General features: G+C 42.2%; 1 long non-coding RNA gene across 1 annotated transcript; it reads left to right on the plus strand.

The window, feature by feature from the left end:
- The first annotated feature begins 331 nt into the window (after positions 1-331).
- LOC135319734 (uncharacterized) lies at positions 332-3,206 on the plus strand. Its single transcript, XR_010378558.1, has 2 exons — positions 332-1,394; positions 2,510-3,206. It is a non-coding gene; the product is annotated as an uncharacterized LOC135319734 (long non-coding RNA).
- Positions 3,207-9,055: the final 5,849 nt, after the last annotated feature.

Raw genomic sequence — 9,055 nt, forward strand, 5'->3', positions numbered from 1 at the left:
CGGCCGCGCTCCGCCTTCGGCGGCAGACATTTCTCCTGGCGGTTGCTGGAGTTCGGCGCGAAAGGAGACCACATCCTACACCAGGGTGATGTGCGTCCCCTCTGGAGGCCCCACTCCTCGTGGTCCCGTGCAGGAGTTAGATTCTTGTCCTTCCCGGCTACCCCGGCCCAATCCACAGTTCCCTGGAGCGGAGCCACCGCAACTGGCCTTCCACTCCCACCCCCACCTTCAGGATCAAACGGGAAGGGCTCCGGCGGTCTGGGGCGGTTTGCAGCTCGGCCATGCCGGGGCGTGTCCGGTTCTTGCACTGGTGTCGCTTAGACAGTTACTCTCGACTGTGTGTAAGGGGTGGGTGGGGCGCGGCGGGTGAAAAGCCATTAAGCCATTTGGACTTTGATGGAGATAATCTTTCCGCAGCCCCAGAGGCTGTAACTGAAACACCCCCCTCGAGAGAAGTTGTGAAACTTTGATTCTCGCCGTGTGCAGAAGTCCTGAGGATTCCAACACCATCACCCTTTAGGCGCAGAGGATAGCTGCCAAATTAACGTACCTAAGATACGTGCTCCAGGACCCAAGGGTTCCCAGTCACCCGGAAGATAAAACTTTGAATTCCCTGCTACTCTTTGGAACATGCCCTTTCCTTATCTATTCCTCTCAGAATCGAACCTTCAAAATCCAGATTCAATTCACACTTCCTTCGTGGAGTCTTCCTTCTTTGACCAGAACAGCTTTGTTCAGATACTGGCAAATATTTGGTTAGGAAGATCTGCTTCTACTTGCTACCCCACCCACAACATTTAAAAAAAAAAAAGAAAAGAAAAGAAAACTCATTGAGAATTGTCTTGGGTAAACAACTTACCAAGGTTATATTTTAAAGTATAATAAATATTTTCCAAATATGGAATAGAAAATACAATTGAAAGAAAAACCCCACAGGTCTGTGTTGCTGCATTTGGACCACCCAGAGCTTCTGCTCGGAAGGAAGACACCTGGAAAAGCAGGGCTTGGAGTATGGCAGCTTCGTAGTTTCTCCAGAACCAAGCCTAACCAGTACTGACTGGACTGAGCAACAGCAGTCCTGACAGTGGTCTCCCATTGTCAGTCTCCTATGGCACAGTCCAGTCCTTAAGGGGAAGGTCATCACTGTAGTCCATGCATGACACTCTGCAATATTTAAAACTCAAGGTCACCATCAACTGATGAATGGATAAACAAATGTGGTGTATCCATACAATGGCACATTATTCTTCAACGAATGCAGTACTGATGCTTGCTACAACAGGGATGAACCTTGAACACATGCAACGTGAAAGAAGCTGGCTGCAAAGGACCACATTGAACATGATTCCATTTATATGAAATGTCCAGAACAGGCCAATCGACAGAGACAGAAAGTAGGTTAGTGGTTGCCAGGCACTAGGGGGATGCAGGAATGGGTAGTGACTACTAAAGGGTTTCTTTGGCGGGTGATGAACATGTTCTGGAATTAGATAATGGTGATGGTCGCACAGCTCTGTAAATACACTAAAAATTACTAAATGGTACACTTTAAAAGGGTGAGTTTAATGGTGTATGCATTATAGCTCAATATAGTTGTTAAGCAAATGCAAAGCCATCAGTGATTTTTTTATGCACACACACACATAACACACAGGATACTGGGGTGAGGATATGCTGTGTTCTTTGAAGTCTTAGTTCAAATCTCGCACCCTCAACAAGGTCTAGCCAGGCTACTGTATTTAAAATAGCAGTGTGCCCCCGTCCCCCACTCCCAACCTCCTTTGGCCTGCCCACCCCCTCCCCACCATTCTGTAGCGTTCACCACCTTCTAACATACTAAATGATTTGCTTATTCACTCTCCTCCACACCCCATAAACACACATGCCAGAGAACAAACTCTGTAATGGCAAGGATCTTGTCTTATTCAGTGGCTTAGGCTGAGGCTGCCTGGTATTGCCTCAATAAATATTTGTTGCATGAATTAATGACTAAATGAATGAGTGATAAGCTCACTGTTGTGTATCCCTCTCATTTTGCAGACATTTGGGGCAGCTTGTTTACAGCTGTTTAGGAGTACTGGGCTTCGTGGGAACAAAATAACTTCTGAACGTGGAGAAGAGTAGTAGTCCTTCCCTCAGGGACTGTGGTGAAAAAAAGAAACCAGTTTAGATTTTTTTAAAAATCTGCTTCAAGAAAGGTATGGTTAGTAAGACACAGGCCAGCAACACAAAGGTAACATGATTCATCTCTTAGCAGTATAAAGCTCTTTAGAATTGGAGGTACTTTCTGAGTAATGAAATTTCACCAAAATCTGATGGGCAGTAAGGCAAGATAGAAAATAACTTCAAATAAGATGTAAGGCATGTTGGCCAGGAGCAAGGGCTAAATCAGGGAGCAGGATCAAGTGATAGGAGGGAAGCGAAGTAAGGCACTTTCACAATCCTTCAAGGCACATCCCTAATAGATCATCCTGAGTGTAACTGATCTTGTTTTTTTTCTACTTACCAGAGAGAACTCAGATGAAAATAATGGCGAACAAGTGCGTCAGCATCAGTTAAACCCGCCAGACCTAGAGCAAATCTCACTGACTTAGGCCAGAAGCCACACCAATCTTCGGGAAATTTTCTGCCATCAAAGTTCTATTTATATGACCACATAGTGAACTTCGGGGATTTCAGATCCATAAAACATATGCTTAGGTACCTAAAGAGACCGTCTCTCTGGTAAATAAAAACAGACATGGATATTCACTGCAGTATTGTTTTTAATAATAAAAACAAACCTAAATGCCTATCAATAGGGGATTAGTTAAATACATTATTTTATGATACACCTATTTACTGTATAATGGAACACATATTAAATAGTCATTAAAAAGAATGAAGAAGCACTCTATGAACTTATATAAAACGATCTCCAATGTATACTGCTAAGTGGAAAAGATGTGCATATAATTTTCTACAATGGATGGGGGAGGGTGAGGAGGCAACAATGTGAAGGCTTGCAAACATTAACTATGTGTGGAAGGAGATATAAGAAATGAATAAATAGTTGCCTCCAGAGTGGCATCTGGGTGACTGGGAGGTGGGAAAAGGAGGGAGACGTACTCTTCCCTGTATACACTTTGTACATGTTGAATTTGTTCCATGCACGTATATTACCTATTCCAAGTTAATAAAATAAAGCGACCAACCGGCTAAATCAACAGATGATGACATTTATTTTCTACATGCAAACATATGCATTCAATAAACTTTATTGAACACCTACCACATGCCACTGGAATATGAAAAGGGATTGGCCTGCAGGCATGGAAGATGTTAGCACTGGGGGAATCTATGAAATGGGGAATCTATGAAATGGGGACAGGGGACCTCTCTGTACTATTCTTGCAACTTCCAGTTATTTACAAATTAAATTTTTAAAAAATGGATTAGCCAGTCCCCATGTGCAAGCAGTTTCCTTCCTTTTCCTTCTTTCCTTTCTTCTCTCCTTCCATCCTTCTGCAAACATTTATTACTACATGGAACAGTTAGCAAAGTCATAAAAGATTATAATAAAGTACACTTTACTTTACAGTCATTTTTTAAGAGTTTGAATCTCATATTGTGTCTTTAAAGTGATTCAAATTTAAAACATGGTATCATTCTTCCACAGTATTTATATCTATTTCTGGAAACTTTAATTTATTGTATTTAAAGATCATACAATTCTCTTGAAAGGTACAATAGATGTTACACAGACAAGTAGCGGCAGTTCTTAAAAACTCTTAGAAGTGTGTCTTCTGCCTTTGAAGTATACCATCAATCTATGTCTACTTTGAGCCTTGAGGCGGAAGGCCAATCTGGGCCCGATTCATCAGTGGTTTAAACCCTGCTTCAACCTGTCCCTGATTTGCAGTGGCCACCCAACCAGGAGTCACAAACTCAAACAGTGCTCCAGGGGCCAGGCAGGGAATGTGAGTGAGGTGGGCCAGGTGTAAGCAAAAACAACCAGCAAGTGAGAGGGTAAGTGGTGGAGGGGCCTCGGGCGGGAACACCCTTGGGAGTGGTGGCCTGGGAACATGTGGCCAGTCCAGAGGGCCACTCCCAAGCACCACTGCTCTGGGGAATGTGGGCCCAGGGTTCACAGATCTTCTGAGTTGTTCAAAAGAAGCAAAAATCCAAATATATTTGTGGTGTCTCCTAGTTTTAAAATGTTTGCAATAGATTTATATTTATATTGCTGTATGGGGCCAAATAAATACACAGACAGGTCCAAAAATAAATATGTTTTTGGCCTAAAAGCCACAGAAGAGAAGGCTGACAAAGTAGAATCTGATTGGACCAGGTCATTAAATGTCACATCTAGGCTGTCAAGGCAGAGGAAGAAGAAGAGATTCCAACATCTGAGAAGTATAAATGCTGCACTATATAAAAGAGATAGTTGTATGTGTGGGCTGAACCTTTGCCCACAAGAGGAAGCTATCCTCAGGATGCAATATCTGCTTGAGGTGGAAATGTAATCACATGTGTACTTGACCACAAAAGGCTGATAGTAGATGAGGAGGTCTTTAGTGCTTTGAAAGACAGACAAGTCAGGTTGCTTTTACAGTGATTACACCTCTGTTTGAAGATAAAAGAGGAGTGAGTGAAAACACTAGAAGAAAATAAAGGCCAATTACTTGCTTTTGTCCAACTGCATAAGACAAGGTGGCTTAGCACAGAGGTGAGCTAATAGGAGAGAAGAGAGGGTTTAGGTGAAAATGTAGAAATGCACACTCCATTCACATGGGATGGAAAGCCCCATGAGCTTGCAGGGAGGTGATAATGAACAGGAATTGTTTACTCAGCATCCCTTCCTGTGGGTAACAACCCCTTCCTGGCCCATGCCATCTCTCTGGGGCTGTCAATCATCAGGGCTTAGCTCCCCAACTTAGGTGGGCATGTGACCTACAATGGCCAATCAGAGTACTCTACTCCTCTAGCTACTGTGATTGGTTCAGAGGTAAGCATGTGACCAAACAGGGCCAATTAGAGTCTTTCCTGAAATTTGATCTTTTGGAAACTGAGGGAGAGAAGGTCTGTCTTCTCCTGTGGGATCTCAACCCTAAGGATTATGTAAATTTAAGGTATTTGTGGCTCTTTTCCCCAACCACATAGAAAAGGTTGCTACTGTAGGAGAAGAAAGAGAAGCAGATACAAGCTGAGATGAGACAGCCCAGAAGAGGAAAGGTACTGGCTGCATCCTTTGAGCAACTGCTACCACCCCTATGATAAAAGACTCAAGCAAATACAACAGGAAAAAAGAAGCTGACTAGTTCAATAACAGCTGCAGCAGCAGTAGGAAGTAAACACACCCACATCCCTCACCCCCTCCTACAAAACTAAAGAAACTCTGAGACTTGAGGTAGATCAAGAAACCCAAATTTTGCTAAAAGCAATGGAGTCAAACATAGTTTTGTCTTGAGATTGCTAGTATCTATCACCCCCCCCAAATTTTTGCAAATCAAGAAAAATGAAAAAGAATTCCAAAGCAAAAGATCTAAAGTAAAGGAATATTCAGTATATTAATCGAGTGGATGAATGAATGAACAAGTGAGGACATACTCAGACAAGAGTTCCTTATCATTTCAATTTGAGAACACTTAGAGGAAATAACTCACCATATAGAAAACAACAAAATTGCAGTCTCCAAAATGTGACATGGAAGTCAGAGAGGCCTCCCATTTTACTGTTGAAAGACACCTTAGAGATCATATAATTGTTGTTTGTTTGACAGATGAGAAAACCAAGACCTAGAACCCACAACCAGCTAATAGATGAATACAAGTTGTACAGTATAGCTTTCCCCAGCCTCCTACATCTTCTCATATATACAAGTGCTGTCTGGCAACAATTGAACACAGGGCACAGATGTGATGTGGAGGAGAGCTATCCCACACGTTTGCTTTATTTGTTAGTGTGTCTAGGGTACTGGCAGCAGCAGCACCTTCTCCCACCCTGCTCACCTGGAGCCTTGAGGCTGTTGGAAGCCACAGCTCTCAGATCCCAAGGAGCTGACAGTCCCTTCCCAAGAACTGCTATGCAAGTGACCTTACTTTTTACCTCTCATATTTTTTTTTCTAGCTCTGGGCATCTTCCCTGTTTTCATCTAAGATAGAAGGAAGAAGAGACAAATCAAGAAACAGGAATCTGAAATGAAACAATAATGAGAAAGAGGTTTAAAAGATGCCCAAGAATTGTCGATGCAGAGTGGGAACTGGGGCAACCCCTTTGAGAGACAATCTAGCAAAATCTATCAGAATTTAAAACTTACTTGCCCTTTGGCTCAAACAAGCCCACTGGTGTAAACTTATTCTACAGGTTCTCTTAGACTTGCCTGTAAAGATTTATTTACAGGGATATTCATTGTAGCCAAAGAGTAGAAATCACCTGTACTCATCAATAGAGGATGAGTTACAGACAACTGATAGGACAGCCAAGACTTGCTTCAGAATAATGCATAGCAGGAGGGAGTGGTGATAGGGGTAGAGATGAAACAAGATTGGCCAGATGGTGATAATTATTGACGCAGAGTGTTGGATACATGGAACTCCATTTTGTCGTTCTCTCTTTTGTATAAGTTTGAAGTTTTCCCTGATAACATTTTTGAACATTTAAATTATGACATGCCCGTTAATAGAATATTCTGTAACACTTGAAAATGATATAAGATGTGCTATATGTGCTGATACAGCAAAAATTCCAAGACACAGTGTTACATACAAAACACAGATTATGTTACAGCTTTTATACTATTTTCACAATTTATTTTTCTCTTTGGACCTCAGGAATATAGAATTAGATTAGCCTTGGCACACACATTACTGGCCCAAATATGGCCTGCCTTTATGGACGTTAACTAGTTTTAATAACATACTACCACCCATAATCCACTGGATTTCATTTTGGTTGAAATGAAAAGTAGGACCCTGAAAATAACCTATAGGCTATTGTATAATGTGACATGAAATATGTTAAGCGAAGCACCATTCACAGGAGCAAAAACGTGGAACTAGCCCAAATGTCCATCAACATAAGAATGAAATGAATAAACTTTGATATATCCATGCAATGAAATATTACACCAGTCAAATCAAGTAAATTAAATGACTTACAACAATATGGATGAACACTAGCAATATAATATTAAGTGGGAAAAAAAAAAGATCCCCAAAGATTATATTCAATGTTATATTATTTTATAAAGTTAAAAGCAACTAATACAAAAAAATAGCATTATATGTAGACATAAAGTATATAAAAAGAAAGCAAGGGATTCAAGATGAATAACTCAAGTGGGGGAAGGCAGGGTACGAGATGGAGGAATCTTGTGGTTAGATATCCATTTTTTTGTAAAACAAACATATTTATACTTCTTGGAATGTACAGAAGAAACTGTTACTCGGAATTGTTCGAATAAAGGGAAAAAATTGTAAGTCTGGGATGGGAGAGAGACTAAACGTATTGAATTCCTCCTCTTATGATAACAGAAATCCAACTCAAACTGCCTTAAGAAAAAAAAAAGGAATTTAATGATTTGCATAACCGCGATGTCCAGATGTAATTTGGTTTCAGACACAGCTGGGTCCAGGGGCTCAAAGGATATTATCAGGCACCTTCTCTCTCCAGCTCTCAGCTCCTCTTTCCTCTACGACGTCATTTTTCTCGGTTTCCACACTGTGGCCCCTCTCTTCCAGGCTCACATCACCCACATTGCCAACACTCCCAGGGAAGGCAAGGCTTCTTTATTCTCTCCTCCATTCCAGGACACAGGTTGACTCTCATTGGCCAGAGCTGGTTTATGTAAATTTCACTAAACCAATCACAATGGCCAGGGGGATGGACTATGCTAATTGACTAGGCTTGGTTCAGGGTGCTCTTCTCTGGAGCTGGAGACCACGTGGACTATTTGGCTGATGCCTGGAGTGGGAATGGATTCTGGGCAGGCATAATCCACAAAAGCGAAAATAGGTGCCATACTCACCTCCTCCTTCCCTTGCTCCCTACGCCTGTGTGGACAGGTGTTCCTCCCCCTGTACTCTTGGCACCTTAAGTGGATCCCTTTTAAAGTTTCCATCATGTTTCACAAGGTCCGTCCATTTGTGTCTGTTTCCTTCTACTAGACCATTTAATTCCTTGAGGACAATGACTACGCTTTTCACGTAGATAGTAATCCCTGCCATAATGCTTTACGTGCAGATGGCACATGATAAATATTTGCTTGAATGAATGGCTCTTCAGTCTATACCAAATAAAGTCCTGACATTCAAACTATCTTTTCCTGCCTCTTCTGCACCTTCCACAGCCTATAGGTCAGCAACCACCTCTAAGCCTTCATCCTGCTATTCCCTTGGCCTGATTGCCCTCCCTCCACACAAAAGGGTTCACAATGAAGGCATCTGGAAAGGTTGGCCAAGCAGTTTTCTCATCAGAAGAGCTTGTAGTTGACATTTCTGTAATAGAAACCTTTTGACTAGTCTGCTCCACTTCTCATCTCCACTTTTCTTAAAACTAATACATACTAACTTGAGACTGTATTTGAACAAAAGGACCCTTCCTTGCAATAGTTGGTTCCCTGGCTGAAGAAGTTAGGTCCAGGCAGTAGTGAGTTGATGGGTAGTGCTGGAGCCGGGAGGGTGAGGGAGGCTGCTTGCCACCAGGTAAGATGATAACAGCAACTCCTGTTTGCTAAGCATTTATTGTGCGCCAAGCTTTGTGCCGAGGTCTTTGCACGTGTTATCGCCTTTGATAACATCCATAGGGACCATAACATCCGTGTTTTATCGGTGGGGAAGTAGCTTGCCTGAGGTCACAGAGGTAGTAAATGGTGAGGACAGGACTAGACCCAGTTCTGATGCCATCACCCTTGTTCTTAACCCCATATTAAAGAGAAGAATAATATTAATGTTCAGTTAGAAGTAGAGTTGAGAGACTGTAATCCCAGAAAAAGAGAAAGACAGGGACGGTGGCTGCCTGGCTTTCTGATGGCTTTGCTGGTCCTGGCCCCTATCTTAAGTGGCCCAACTATGAT

The sequence above is a fragment of the Camelus dromedarius genome, chromosome 31 (genome assembly GCF_036321535.1).
Source record: "Camelus dromedarius isolate mCamDro1 chromosome 31, mCamDro1.pat, whole genome shotgun sequence".
In the NCBI taxonomy this organism is placed as follows: Eukaryota; Metazoa; Chordata; class Mammalia; order Artiodactyla; family Camelidae; genus Camelus; species Camelus dromedarius.